This window comes from Lithobates pipiens, unplaced genomic scaffold, assembly GCF_037356315.1.
Source record: "Lithobates pipiens isolate NorthernLeopardFrog02 unplaced genomic scaffold, aLitPip1_a1.2 Scaffold_1, whole genome shotgun sequence".
Classification (NCBI taxonomy): Eukaryota; Metazoa; Chordata; class Amphibia; order Anura; family Ranidae; genus Lithobates; species Lithobates pipiens.
This window is the reverse complement of record NW_027507685.1, coordinates 58,600,223-58,615,460: the sequence shown is the minus strand read 5'-3', so window position 1 is coordinate 58,615,460 and position 15,238 is coordinate 58,600,223. Positions and strand designations below refer to the sequence as shown.

The following is a 15,238-nucleotide window of genomic DNA, read 5'->3' as shown; positions in this document are numbered from 1 at the left end:
ACAAACATTTTAATAAAGGTAACATTTTAATTTGAGACAGTGGCCTATACTGATTCGAGATTGAGGTGTATATTGGGATAATATTAGGAGAGTTTAGCCTGATATTAATGTTTTTGTCTTGTATTTTGTCTTGCAGCAAATATGAAACAATTCAAGGACCCTGAATTCATGGGCCAGTTCATAGACAGATACAGGGATATGAGAAATTTGTGGGAGGTTAAAAACCCCTTATATAGAAATAAACCAGCTAGGCAGGCATAGCTGGAGAAACTGCTGCAATTTGTAAAGACACAGGTCCTCGATGCAGACATCGAGTTGGTAGATAAAAAAATTGGCAGCTTGAGAAGCGTGTTTAGGAAGGAGCTTAATAAGGTCCAGGCTTCCATGAAATCAGGAGCAGCAGCAAAGGATGTGTAAGCTGTGGTACTACAACAGGATGCGGTTTCCGGAAGACCAGATTAAAGCCAGGGAATAACTTTCTACACTTCCATCCACCCTTCCCTCAACCCCAGCTGAGGCTTCTGAGGACCAACCTGGGCCTTCCATCCTGGAAGAAGTTGACGAGCCTAGCTGTAGCCAGGTATAGTATTTTTTTACATATTTAGTGGTCGAAAACTATTTTTGTAAACTAGATGTTATTATTGATAACAAATGAATGATTTAACAAAAAATGTTTTACATATCAATAGACAGTAGGAGACAAAAAAGATTGTGACAGGAATGAAAAATGCTGGACTCAGAATGATAGTCTTTTTCTATTTATTAACATTCAATTTGGAACAGTCATGAGCTGAAAATTGTGTGTGACTGATGAACCAAAAACGAAAACTATGTCCCTTTTTCATACATAGGAAGACCTCAGCCAGGACGGGGCTCTGGAATGTGGCAGACAGGAGGAGGGGGTAAGTGTCAGCCAGGAGGTGGCCAGATCATTTGCCTAAACCAATCCCAGGTGCCTCCCCTTTGCTTTACAACAAAAAGGGCCAGGAAGGAGAGAAACGTGGAGGAAGCAGCACTGGGCCTCATTAAGGACGCTAATGTTGCCCTGAAAACACTCTCCGACACTGAAGAGGCCCATGGCTGCTATGTAGCTGCAAAATTGCAGCAAATGGAGGAGAGCCAACACCTCATGTGTGAGAATATTATTTTTCAGGCCCTTCAGAAGGGGTTGAGGGGCCAAATGAGTGATAACATGCACTTATGTGCACTCGCCCATCCTCCTCCTCCTCCTGCCACAAGTCCACCTCCAGAGCCACAACCTCAAAAGAAAGGCTGCAGGGAAAGCTGCAGGGAACCGTGGAGGGAAGGCTGCAGGGAAGACAAGAAAGTGATGGCCTGGGCTCAGTCTAGTCTGACAGAAGACGCAGGCTGTTGTAGTACCACAGCCTGGGGACATAAATGTCATCTGCTGCTGTTCCTGATCTCTGGGAGTCCTGGACCAGATTGTGCTCCCTATTCTATGGACTTCTCAGGCTGCCAATTTTAAGTTACAAAGAGTTGATGTGTGCCTTCGCTAATTCAAGCAGTTTCTCCAGTGTTGCCCTCCTCTTTATTTTGTTATGAGCCACAATAAATGCGTTTTTTTTTATATATATGAAAATACTTGTCTATGTGTTTTTCTTCAAATAGGACAGTTTGTGAGTAGGCAGGTACATTTCAAAAATACAATGTCTAATTAACAAGGGACACCAAGGTTAAAAAATACAAGATAATAATGTTTTTGTGGAAAATTGACACACAAAACAAAAAATATGGAGATGACTAGAAAATAATTTAAAATTTAAATTTAATTTAATTAAAAAAAAAAAGGAGTTCTTGATTAAAAAAAAAAGATGACAATAAAAACAGATTATAAATGCACAAAACCCAATAAAGATTTTTCAAAAAACAAAAAACAAATTTTAAGCATTATTATGGAGATCTGGCTTGAAAAATAAAAACGATTGTTCAGGAGATCACGAGAAATAATAAAGAAATACGTTGTGTGAATGTGTGAATATGAACAGCAAAGACAATTTTTCTACTCACTTCTTGCCTTGCCTAATTACCACTGTAAGGCTCCATGCACACTGGCTTAAAAATTGCTGCTTCTACAGGAGTTTTGTGTTCTGCCTGTAGAAGCAGCTCAATGTTATCCTATGTGTCCATGCACATTAGGGCGATTACATGCTTATTTTGAGCTTGTTTAGAGGCAGGAAAAAACCCTTCTGGTTTGCGTTTCTGGTTGCAGCCTTCTGGCAGAAAAAATGCAAGTCTCCTAAACTTGTCTAAACTTTGTATAAAAGATGCTCTATATGAGAGTTTTTTTTCTGCCAAGTGCATTTTTTAAGCCCAGGGCGCATGGAGCCTGATATGTATTGCATGTATAAAATACACCCCTCACACAACACAAAAGACTTTCAAACTTCTCTTCCTTAACCTCAAAATCTACTGAGTCAGCTTTCGAAATGACTCTAACCTCATGAATCACTGTCTGTCCCTCTATACCAATGCCAATCCTTTTAAGTAGTTTCCAGTGAAGCTCTGAATCACATTAAAGTCCACCTGAACCCTCTTAAGTCATTACTGTAATGTAGCCAGGCTGCAAATACAATAATAAAAATGCCTCCACTATTTATTTCGGAAAGTCACAGCAGTCCAGCTCTTTGAGGCAATCCTTATAAACACTGTCCTTCTTAACAGCAATGCTCAGGGAGCAAAATTATTTTGACTAAGGTGGTACTTAAATGTTTGTGTTGGGACACAAGAGAGCTTGTGTTTAAAGAGGAAGTAAACCCTTCCAAACAACTTGGACCTATAGGTAAGCCTAGATTAAGGCTTACCTGTAGGTCCAAGCAATATCTCCTAAACCTATATGGTTTAGGAGATATTTGCCCGAAAATGGGCACCGCTGTCTACGGCGCATGCGCCGTAGACAGCGGCGCGCAGGCGCACTAAATGCGGCAAATCCAAGAATGGATTTGCCAAATTTGTCGACTCCCGTGCGCATGCGCGGGAGTGACGTCATCGCGGCTTCGCCGTATGACAGCGGCGGAGCTGCGAGGCGCGACTCCCGTGCGCATGCGCGGGAGTGACGTCATCGCGGTTGCGCCGCTGTGATTCGTCGGAGCTGCGAGACGCCACAAGCAACATGGATGCGGCGGACTACAGGGGACAGCGGCGACTTCGCTGGCTCCTGTGTCAGGTAAGTGACACATAATGAGCTACTATGCGATGCATAGTAGTCCATTATGCTTTACCTTTGCAGGGAAAAAAAGAGGAAGTAAACCCATCAGGGTTTACTTCCTCTTTAAGAGCTGCAGTCTGATTCTGCTTTGTGCTGGCAGCATAGGCTCCTTTAAACCTTGCCACACTGGTAAAAAAAAAAAAAGGAATAAAGCAACCTAACTGTATTACAGTAATACGTCAGCATTAATTCATCAACCTCTGATTTCAAAGCTATTACAGTGGGAATATGACACTGACTGCTAATAATATACACTGCCACTGTACTAATGACACTGGCTGAGAAGTGGTTAACTACTAGAGGCAATCAATGGGCTATTTAGGTTCCTAACAATGTATAATGTGTGTAATATGTGCTGCTTTCTACTACAGATCGATTTATTTATTTTCCCTGCTTTACATTGAAAAGTAACAAAGTGATCATTCCCTCTGTATAGAGTCCTGTGTTGTTTGTCAACACAGGGCTCTGAGCTGTGATTTGGCAAAGCTGATCAGCCAATCCTGGCCATGAATCATTGGCTGGGATCTGCTGACAAACTCTCGTTGTGTCAAATCACAGCGGAGTAGCCCAAAACCCCAGAGACAGGCAGCAAGGTACGGGGAAATCACTGTACCTGTAGGAGCTGCCCTGTCACAGTATATGTACTGCGGCAGGTCGGCAAATTGTTAATCAGCTCCTTTTGCCAAAAAACATGAATTTAAAAAAGACCAAAGGGATTAAAATCCTCTATGCATACTCCACACCTTCATTGGCCTTCATTCAAATGTTCCTATTTCTTTTTGGAAGAAAACCCTCCTATATGTCATAAGCTCTACTTAACATAAACTACTTTGCTACTTTTTTAATCTTTTGTTTTGTCATATTTTGATTGACAGTGAAATATAGGCACATATTGGCTCTACCTTTAGTTGCTATCTATATGCTAAGCGGTGTAATTATCCTTCTTGCCAAATTACTCTTGGCAAATTACTGTTCCATGAATTTATTATTTTGAATAAGTCATCTGGAAGTTAAATTTATTGTCAGAACTCATTTCAAAAATTTCAAGTGAGATGAGAGGGCAGTGATGTACAATCAGTGTGCTGCATAGTATGCAATTAGTAATGATGAGTTGAAATGGTTAGGTGGATATCTGGGGCCCCCATTATTTTAAAAGAGGGATTTCAGATTCCAATAAGTCACCTGCCTGTAGACCTGCACAACCTTATGAGGCTTGTTATGATTCAGGAAAAAGGGGGCATGTTTGCCACCCCCCCCCCCCCCACAACGTTTCTGACCTGTCAGGCTACATACTTGGCATACTTAGATGGGTCTGATATGGATTTTGGGAAAATCCCATGATTTTTTTTCTTGTTTTTTGTATGGGGTTCCCCCCTGAGATCCATTACACTACAATTAATGCTACAATAAAATAGCCCTCCCTTTCTTCCTTTCTAAAATGTCCTATCACTTCTTGCTACATCTTCGGGACACAAAGTGAAGGGAAATCTCTCCAATGACATCAAAAAATAAACTGAAATTACTTTTTCCCCTCTATTACTCTAACCAAAGCTAATAGATATATATCTATATACATATATCTATCTATAGATAGATATATGTAAGACGTCTAATGAGATTGTGTATACTTTTCTGTTGTTAGGCTTTTTATGTCATTGTTTCCAAATTACTGTCAAGAGTTTCATCACTTTAGAGATGCCCTTGGCAATGGCTTCACTTTGTGTTGTAAAATTCTTTCATAAAAACAGGTTATATAAGACTTGGGCCTGCTACAAGACCGGATTTGCTGTAAATGTTGTAGAGATCACGGCGACTTGATACACAGGATATGGCGCTGCCCCAAGCTTCCTAGTACTGACCCATATTTGTAAACATAATTAGCAAAACTTTCCAGACTGATGTCAAAATGGAGCTTAAGCAGTGCATAATGGCTATTTTAGATGATACTATAAAACAGGCACAAGTCTAAAAACCTCCCAACCGTGCAGGATTAAGTCGATTACATGGGTAGTACCCAGCGTCATAAGCACCTCATTTAATAACACATGGGTCGTCCAGATGAATTTAAAAAATATGTGGGATGGCTGGTTGGATGCTCCCAGACTCTCTCCAATAGATCTGGTATTTCTCAGGATGATAGTTTAACTTTGGCTGTAATGTTCTCTTCCCATCTCCTGACTGTACTTTTAGACTATATTGATGTATATACATCTCATAAAAACAAATAAATCAAACTGGCCAACAGTATAAAATATTAAAGCGGCACTCCTGTCACAAAATCAAATGACTGGCTAATATATGTAAATCCACATATAAGAAAAAGCAATAGCAGATGGTGATAAGAAAAGTCCGTAGTAGACACAGTAGGTGGTCCTAATGCTGTCTGCGATAACTGCACCTTTCACCAGATTCCTCCAAACAGTGTCTCACACACCCCTCTGGGGTTTAAACTCACCAGCACAAAGTAATAATCAGGCCTCAATCTGCGATAATATTGCCATCCACGATCCAATATCATTCAGAGCCACAAACACAATCCACAGGGATCTGTGCAGTGTATAGCGTCAGGTAGCAGCTGCACAAGCTTTAACACTTGTGGCTAATACCCAGCCAGAGCCTTTTTTTCCAGGGACTTCAGATGTCTGGTCGAGCAATATGAAGCTGTAGACCGTTGATCCTGAAGATAGTCAGAGGCACGGCTTGCAGGCCCCCACGCGATGTAAAAGGTAATGTCTTCTTACCTTTTACATGACAAAGCTTGCATTCCTCTTGGCAAAAAAGCCTCCAGGTCATGTAAATTCTTGGGCTGTCTGGCATGAACTGCACGTTTGAGATCTCCCCAGAGTACCTCAATGATATTGAGGTCAGGAGACTGAGATGGCCACTCTAGAACCTTCACTTTATTCTGCTGTAGCCAATGACAGGTCGACTTGGCCTTGTGTTTTGAATCATTGTCATGTTGGAATGTCCAAATACGTCCCATGATCAGCTTTCTGGATGATGAATGCAAATGTTCCTACAGTATTTTTTGATAACATACTGCATTCATCTTGAAAATCTCACACATCCCCAAACATCACCAATCCACCTCTGTGTTTCACAGTAGGAATGGTGTACCTTTCATCATAGGCCTTGTTGACTCCTCTCCAAATGTAGTGTTTATGGTTGTGGCCAAAAAGCTCAATTTTCAAGCTCAAATTTTCTCATCATTCCAAATGCCAGAAGGTTTGAGGCTTGTCTCTGTGGTGTTTGGTGTATTGTAAGTGGGATACTTTGTGGCATTTGCATAGTAATGGCTTTCTTCTGGTGACTTGACCATGCAGCCCATCTTGCTTCCAGTGCCTCCTTGTTGTGCATCTTGAAACAGCCACACCACATATTTTCAGAGAGTTCTGTATTTCACCTGAAGTTATTTGTGGGGTTTTCTTGGCATCCCAAACAATTTTCCGGGCAGCTGTGACTGAAATCTTAGTTGGTCTACCTGGCCGTGATTTGGTTTCAATAGAACACCTAATTTTCCACTTCTTGGTTAGAGTTTGAACACTGCTGATTGGCATTCTCAATTCCTTGGATATCTTTTTATATCCCTTTTCTGTTTTATATAATTCAACTACCTTTTCCCGCAGATCCTTTGACAATTCTTTTGCTTTCCCCATGACTCAGAATCCAGAAACGTCAGTGCAGTATTGGATGAAAGATGCAAGGATCTGTCAGGAGTCCAGAAACTCATTGACCTTTTATACACACACACTAATTCCAAGCAAACAGATCGCAGGTGAGGATGGTTACCTTTAATAGCCTTTCAAACCCCTTTGTGTCATAAAGGGGAACTAAACCAATTGATTTAACGGTTTTAAAACACAGTTACATTCCTGAAATGCTGGGATTGCTGACACATTTGTTTGTGTCCTCAACCAAACTATTGCTTTAAAGCATTTGTTAACCCATGACATATAATCACACACATAGGTTGGACTTGTGTCTTTTTTTTCAACCTCACCAACTAAGTAACTATGCGACCTACATGGGCATTTAACTCTTGCAGTGCAGGCACAGCCCCCCTACAAGGGGGGGGGGGGGGGGTTCCCTTTCCCTGGAGTTCAGCTTTAAGGAATGCAAAAAAAGAGGTTTGTTCTAACAACAGAATAGAGCAGTGTTTTGTGGGTCTGATACAAAGATCTCTGTGTAAACATAACACTGCACTGAGCTGAGAAAAGGGAAGCATGTGATGCTCAGTGCAAGCAATGTGAGTCTGTGTGGGCACATAGAGGCTCATCAGTGCAGCGTGCCTTGCGATGGGTGCGGCGTGTCCCTTGAGACGGGTGCAGCGTGCCCCTTGAGATGGGTGCAGTGTGCCCTGTGACGGGTGCAGCGTGCCCCTTGTGACGGGTGCAGTGTGCCCCTTGTGATGGCTGCAGCGTGCCTCTTAAAAATGGCTGCAGCGTGCCCTTTGTGACGGCTGCAGCTTGCCCCTTGTGACGGGTGCAGTGTGCCCTGTTATGGGTGCAGCATGCCCCTTGAGACGGCTGCAGCATGCCCTATGACGGCTGCAGCGTGCCCTGTGATGGGTGCAGTATGCCTTCTGATGGGTGCAGTGTGCCTTGTGATGGGTGCAGCGTGCCCCTTGTGATGGCTGCAGTGTGCCCCTTGTGACAGGTGCAGTGTGCCCTGTGATGGGTGCAGTATGCCTTCTGATGGGTGCAGTGTGCACTGTGAAGGGTGCAGTGTGCCCTGTTACGGGTGCAGTGTGCCCCGTGACGAGTGCAGTGTGCCCTGTGACGGGTGCAGTGTGCCCTGTGATGGGTGCAGTGTCAGCACAGGAGAACACTCACCATCAGGGAGGAATATAGAAATGCAGGGAAAGTTTATCAGATTTCTTTGTGAATTATAGAAGATGACCCCCCTCCATGCATGTGTTCTAGTGTTGCTCCAGCTCACACTGAGGGATTAATAGAAGAAAGAAAGAAAGAAGTTAACTAACTCCATACACAATCACTGTAAGATTACAGTACTGTGTGTGTTTTGTGTGTATTTACTTTTTTGAATTTGGCGCCGATCTCCGCTCCTGTGCGCCGTAACGTTGCAGGGAACGGAGCTCTGCGGTACTCGGGCACTGTGTGAATCGAGCGGAGGACAGCTCGATCACACAGCGCGGAGGACAGCTCGATCACACAGCGCGGAGGACAGCTCGATCACACAGCGTGGAGGACATCACTAGATCCAGGGGACAAGGTAAGTAACTTCTCCCTGTATTCAGCGATGCGATCCCGAGTCTGGCTTGGGGTTACCGTTTATGGTACTGAAATCCCAGCCTGAGCCAGACTCGGGATTACCGCCAGGGAGGTTAAAAAGAGTGGACACAGTTGATTGATAATAAATGACTTCAGCCAAACACCATAACCATGAGTGAAAGAAATGTTTTTGTGTTATTCATATTCTCTGAAAAATGGCCAAGAAATCATAAATTCTGCCATGTAAACTTATGAGCACAACTGTATCTGGGGAACGTTCTGTACCAGGTAGCCAGGTAGTCATATTGCATGTCATTTTCAGAAATTTACAGAGCTGCAGATTGAAAAGTAAAGGTCATTTTTAATAACATTCAATTACAATATGACTTGTTTCGCAATTGTATACGCTATATTCGTTTTTCTTTATTTGCTATTTTTTTCCCCCACAGAAGTGGAGTTACCCGACCTTAGATTGTAACCAACTTGAGGGCAGGGACTGGTGCGAATGTACAATATATATGTAAAGGATTGCATAAGTTGACAGTGCTATATACTGTAAATGCCTGAAATAAATAAATTATGACTACTGTATTATGCTGAGATGTAACGTATTCATTTTTATGGCTACTTGTCTACTCTGGAATATTTTGCCTTTCCTTAATAAACTGTTTCCCTGATTTGAAAAAAAAAAGAGATTATATAAAATATGAATCTATAACATGTCTTGATGAGATTATTTTCAGCTAAATTAACGGATAAGAATAGAAATACGTGAGCTGTTCTGTGGACTTGTGAAAGTCAGTGCAAGCGCTAGAGCTGTCATCCTGATCCCCCCTCTCTTTACTTAGTGATTCGCCTAAATTGATTAAGCATGTGAATGTCAGGTTACTATGACCTAGTGTCATCTCTTGCAATCTCATGTACAGCAAAACTTGGTGTTAGAGAAGGAGAAGCCGTGCAAACAGCCAATTAGCGGTGCTGAAGTTCTTATGGGATCAACAAGGAATACACTGATTGGACAAGATATCAGAGTGACTGAAAGATGATCTCATCAATCTGCTAATTCTGCTTTCACTGCCCAGTCACAGGATGAGGGAGATACAAGACCTATATTATTTATTACACATCTGCAGCAGTGAAAAAACTCCTGCTTGTCAGACAGGGATATGCTGTATGGCAGAGCAGTGAATATCTCAGAACTGGAGGGTGAGAAATACCTTTCATGAATTCCTTTGGCAAAACAGATGAACATATTAAAAATAAATACACATATATATAATATATTTATATACAGTATCTCACATAAGTGAGTACACCCCTCATATTTTTGTAAATATTTTATTATATCATTTCATGTGACAACACTGAAGAAATGACACTTTGCTACAATGTAAAGTAGTGAGTGTACAGCTTGTATAACAGTGTAAATTTGCTGTCCCCTCAAAATAACTCAACACACAGCCATTAATGTCTAAACCGCTGACAACAAAAGTGAGTACACCCCCAAGTGAAAATGTCCAAATTGGGACCAATTAGCCATTTTTCCTCCCCGGTGTCATGTGACTTGTTAGTGTTACAGGATGGGGAGCAGGTGTGTTCAATTTGGTGTTATCGCTCTCACTCTCTCATACTGGTCACTGGAAGTTCAACATGGCACCTCATGGTAAAGAACTCTCTGAGGATCTAAAAAAAAAGAATTGTTGCTCTACATAAAGATGGCCTAGGCCAGAGGTGTCCAAACTTTTTTCAAAGAGGGCCAGATTTCATGAAGTGAACATGTGTAAGGGCCGACCATTTTGCCTGAAATTTTGTGAACCATTAAAATTAAATGCAAATTAAATATTTTATGCAAGTTTATTGCAAACGGCATACTATTCATTTCATAACATTGATGACAATATATGATCATACATATTATATATCTTCTCTTCTCCGCTCAGGGCAACGATCAGCTCAGGCATGTTATGCTTAAAAATACCTCTCTCTCTCTATATCTATATATCTCGAAAGGAACCACGTTCCGGTTTGATGTGGCCCCCAAAGCTTGAGCGTGTTGTGTTTTTTATGCTGTTAATATATCTATCTTCTTTAGCCTGACAAATCCCAAGCGCTCTATATTAACAGAAAACATTAACATAAAAAATATAAAATGCTCAAGCTTTGGAGGCCACAGATGTATATATATGCAAATTCCAAGTGGGGGCCACAGCAAACTGGAACGTGGGCCGTAAATGGCCCCCAGGTCAGACTTTGGACATGCCTGGCCTAGGCTATAAGAAGATTGCCAAGACCCTGAAACTGAGCTGCAGCACAGTAGCAAAGACCATACATCTGTTTAACAGGTCAGGTTCCACTCAGAACAGGCCTCGCCATGGTCGACCAAAGAAGTTTAGTGCATGTGCTTAGCGTCATATCCAGAGGTTATCTTTGGGAAATGGACATATGTCTAGGTGTGAAATGCGTCAGTTTATTGTTCCTGTACCTATGTGATCTTCGTGATTGCATGAATTTTAATTGTTTTCAATAATCCCTTCTGGGTGATCATTGCAAGGATTTTATCAAACTATATTGCAGATTCCTAACTTTTTTTTAGTTCTGAAGAAAAAGCTATTTATTTTCACAATTTCTAATACTGATTCATCACAATCACCTAGTGTGTTCTAATCAGAAATTTTGTAGTGTTGGCATCCCTTTAGAAACATTTAACCCTTGTAGAGTATCTCACCAAATGTGACCCACCAATGTGACTTGGCAGTCTTCTGGAAAAATTTGTGAGCCAATCACACAAGCAGAAAATTACATTTCTGGGGGCATTCCGTGCTCCAGGTTGCCATAGTGCATTGATTTTTATAGAAAATTACAGTGGCTGTAGATCGAAAAGGAAAATGGCTTGTGTAGCAATTATACTATACATGCAATTTTTTTTTATCAAAGTTTTTTTATATTGACAGTTTTTCCATGAAATTAGAGAAACCCTTTAAATCAATTATAAGAATGAACCCACCCCCCAGAACTTGCATCTTCAGAAATAAAAAGCAGCTTTTTATTTTTAAGCTACAGTAATTAAACTCACTTGTGTAAAGAAAAAAATCAAAATCCACCCAGACAAACCCTTTAAGAGAAAGCAAACAGTAAAAAGAAGATGCAAACATATGAACATTCAAATGTAATTAATAAATGTAACTTTTAGGATCCCAGGATATACAGTTTGTCAGTATGAGAAATATATGGCAGACTTTCAAAGTAACATTGGGTAGAAACTAAATCATTTTGCAGTGCAGTGTATTTCCCTGGAAAACATGCTGAAACTATGCCAAAAATCTTAATCTGATCTGACTTCTCAGAATACCTTCAGGACATTGTATGTATAGCTGCAATTTATGAACAGCAACATTCATTTATTTTACAGTACCTTTTTATCATTTACATTTACCCCATTTAGCACCACAGTTGGACTGTTTTTCTAATGGAGAGAGTGAATATTTCATTCAATTATTCAGTCTTGATACTCAGATTGACTACTCACATAGCATGTTAACCACTTGCCTACTGGACACTTTTACCCTGTTCCTGCCCAGGCCAATTTTCAGCTTTCAGTGTTGTCGCAACACTGTACCTGAAGAATTTTTTTATAATTTTTTTAGGCACTGATAGACTGCATTGATGGCCACTGGTAGGCAGGACTGATAGGTGACATGGAAGAGGAGGCACTGATGGACATGGATTGGCAGCACTGGTAAGCACCGATTGGCAGCACTGGTGGGCACAGATTTGCAGCACTGGTGGGCACAGATTGGCAACACTGGTGGGCACAGATTTGCAGCACTGGTGGGCACAGATTGGCAACACTGGTGGGCACTGTTGGGACTGCACTAATAACCAGGACATTGATAACCAGTGCCTTGATTATCGTTGTAGACACTACAATCACAGAGAGCGCCGCCCGCGCCTTGCAGGTGGTGCATGACAGGAGCGATTACGGGAAGCTGCCATATGATAGCATCCCAGAACGAGATGTCTGCCCTGTAGCTGTCATTCAGCCATAGCGAGGTCAGCAAGTGGTTAAATGAAGACACTTAACTCCTTGAATAAATGAGAATAAATGTCCCTTGAGGGCCGGTTCACACTGCTGCGATGCGGGAACCCTGCAAATTCACTGCGGGTTCCAGCATCGCATGTCTCCCGGTGGCAGTTTGCCCTGCCCTGTGCAAACTCCTTGGAGTGTCAGTTAAAAGATAATAACCCCCAAATCTGTTTGCAAATCGCAGTGCAATCTGCAAATTCGGACAGGAATCGGATCGCATAGATGTAAACACCCATGCAATCCGATTCTGTTGCGGACCAAAAAAAGGGCCCAGTTGCGATTTTGGTCCAAATGCGATGTGATTTCAGTGATACTATCTGCATGGCTGAAATCGCATCGCACAGAGATCGCATGTGACTTGCACTGCAGTGCGGTGTGCGAATCACATCCGATCTTGGACAACGCTGCAGTGTGAACTGGCACTGAAATGCACTTGTGCCTCAGCAATAACTATGTAGAGATATCACTCTTCTCATCTGCGAACCAGCAGTGTAGTGTCCCAGGGAATATCACATCCTCCATTCAAATACCACTGACCCCCCGCAGCTTAGGATCATAATGTCCATGGTCTCTGCACACTCATCCATTACTCAGCAGCACCATTACCCTTAACATTTGCATGCATATCTACACATTACTCAATAGCACATCAGCACATCTTTGTTTTCCCATCTCTTACTCAGCAGTGAAGTGTCACCCTGTCTCCCCATCACAGCTGAGATGTGTAGGAATATCATTTTACTTGATAACTTTATAACTTAGTTTGTTGGTCTGACTCCAGCAAACTGTGTTTACCCCCAAAAAGGGGTTCTTTCAGGTTTTTACTCCAGGTTTCCATAAATGTATACAGTCATACTCCACTTTTAAGTACACAATGGGGTTTATTTACTAAAACTGGAAAGTGCAAAATCAGGCTCAGTTCTGCATAGAAACCAATGAGCTTCTAACCCCAGCTTGTTCAATTAAGCTTTGGTAATAAAACCTGGAAGCTCACTGATTTCTATGCAGAATTGAGACTGATTTTTCACTTTCCAGCTTTAGTAAATAAACCTCATTGTGTACTTAAAATTGGGGTATACCTGTATACATAAATCTCTCTAATGGAGCTAAGGGTAACAGAAAAAAACTGACAATGGTTCTAATCTTTCCCCACTACATGCAAAACCTAAAATATATATATATAATAAAAAAAATAAAAAAAATAAAAATAATATATATATATATATATATATATATATATATATATATATATATATATATATATATATATATATATATATATATATATATATATATTATTTTTATTTTTTTTATTTTTTTATTTTTTTTTGAACATACACATTAAAAACCCTTGCTGACCTAGCGATGAACAATGGTAGCTGCTTGGCTGTCTCTCACATCAATGCTTTATGTGTTATTAACTTTGAAGAAGTATGCAGCATGTGAAATCAGAATAATGTCAGAGCTTTGCACCTTCTTCCAGGGTCACATACTATGAAAGTATTGAAGCCAAGTCCTCACCTTTCTTTTAAAACATTTTATTTCTTTAGATAGCCTATAAAAGCATCTTTATACTCAATCAGAATTATTACATTTAGAAACTGCCCTGGAAACACGATGGGTGGGGGTTAAAAAAATTTAAATAAATCAATAAATTGTAAAAAAATGTAAATAAATAAGCAAACAAAATAAATAAAAATATTATGCAAAAGATCATATTAGTTTATCTGCTGAGACTTGGATAGATTATTTTCTAACTTAACCTGCAAATGAAATAACATGCATTTATCAAACGTTTATAATAGCTCATTGACATAAGGATATTAATGTAGAAAATAAAAAATATGTGCACATTAGAAGAAATTAAGGAAAAGATGACTAGCTCTAACAACGTATCTAAAAAATAATCTTTTTACTGTTATCCTTCTTTTTCTTTTCATTAAAGGTAAAGATTAAAAAGGTGTTACAGCAACAAAGAATTCTTTTTTTTTATATATTAATAAAATGTACTTTAAAAAATCTGCAGCTACTAATATCCCCTGTGTACCCAGTAGTGGAATAACACTCACCTAGTGCTAGTTGGATCAGCATCCACTGCTTTGCCTCTTGCTGCTGTCAGTGTACAATTGTAGTAGAGATTTATATATGCAAAGGGGAGAGGTGTGGTTAAAAGAAGGAAAGCATTTGCCAGTAGCTAACACTTCAAAATCATTATTACATTATAATATGAGTCATGACATTATCACTCACTATCCATGTGCTTATCAGGAAGTAGTAAACTTCTCTTTCATTGCTTAGAAAATTGGCACATTATTCAACAACATTTTAAACGTAAAATATATTTACTTAGTAGGCATCTCATTGTTCTAATTAAAGCAGATCCTCACTGCATCTGAGCACCACAAACTAAAAACACTATTTTATAAGGAGAGGAGAGAGATGGGACTTTGAGTGACGCACACAGCAGTAAATGGATTGGTCAAGTGACTGGAAAAATGTAATTTATTTATATTTCACAAATCATACATTGTTTGCAAGTATTTTGGGCAACAAGCCTCTAAAAATGGAGGCTGGCGTCCATTTGATGCTGGCCTCATTTAAAGTCCCAAAATGCACTTTTCCTATATTGATATAAAAACACTAATCATTTAATTTTAATATTCAAAGCAAACCCCATCCATCCATGTCTCTGTGTTT

The 15,238-nt window shown here is 40.4% G+C and overlaps 1 protein-coding gene across 1 annotated transcript in view; it reads right to left on the bottom strand.

Annotated features, from left to right (window-relative positions):
- The window catches only part of LOC143924518 (interleukin-13 receptor subunit alpha-2-like), a 67,278-nt gene extending 52,528 nt beyond the window's left edge, over window positions 1-14,750 (bottom strand). The window contains exon 1 of the mRNA XM_077448902.1: window positions 14,611-14,750. The gene's annotated coding sequence lies outside the window, so the exon portion shown is untranslated. The remainder of the gene's footprint in view (window positions 1-14,610) is intronic.
- Between the last annotated feature and the right edge of the window lie 488 nt (window positions 14,751-15,238).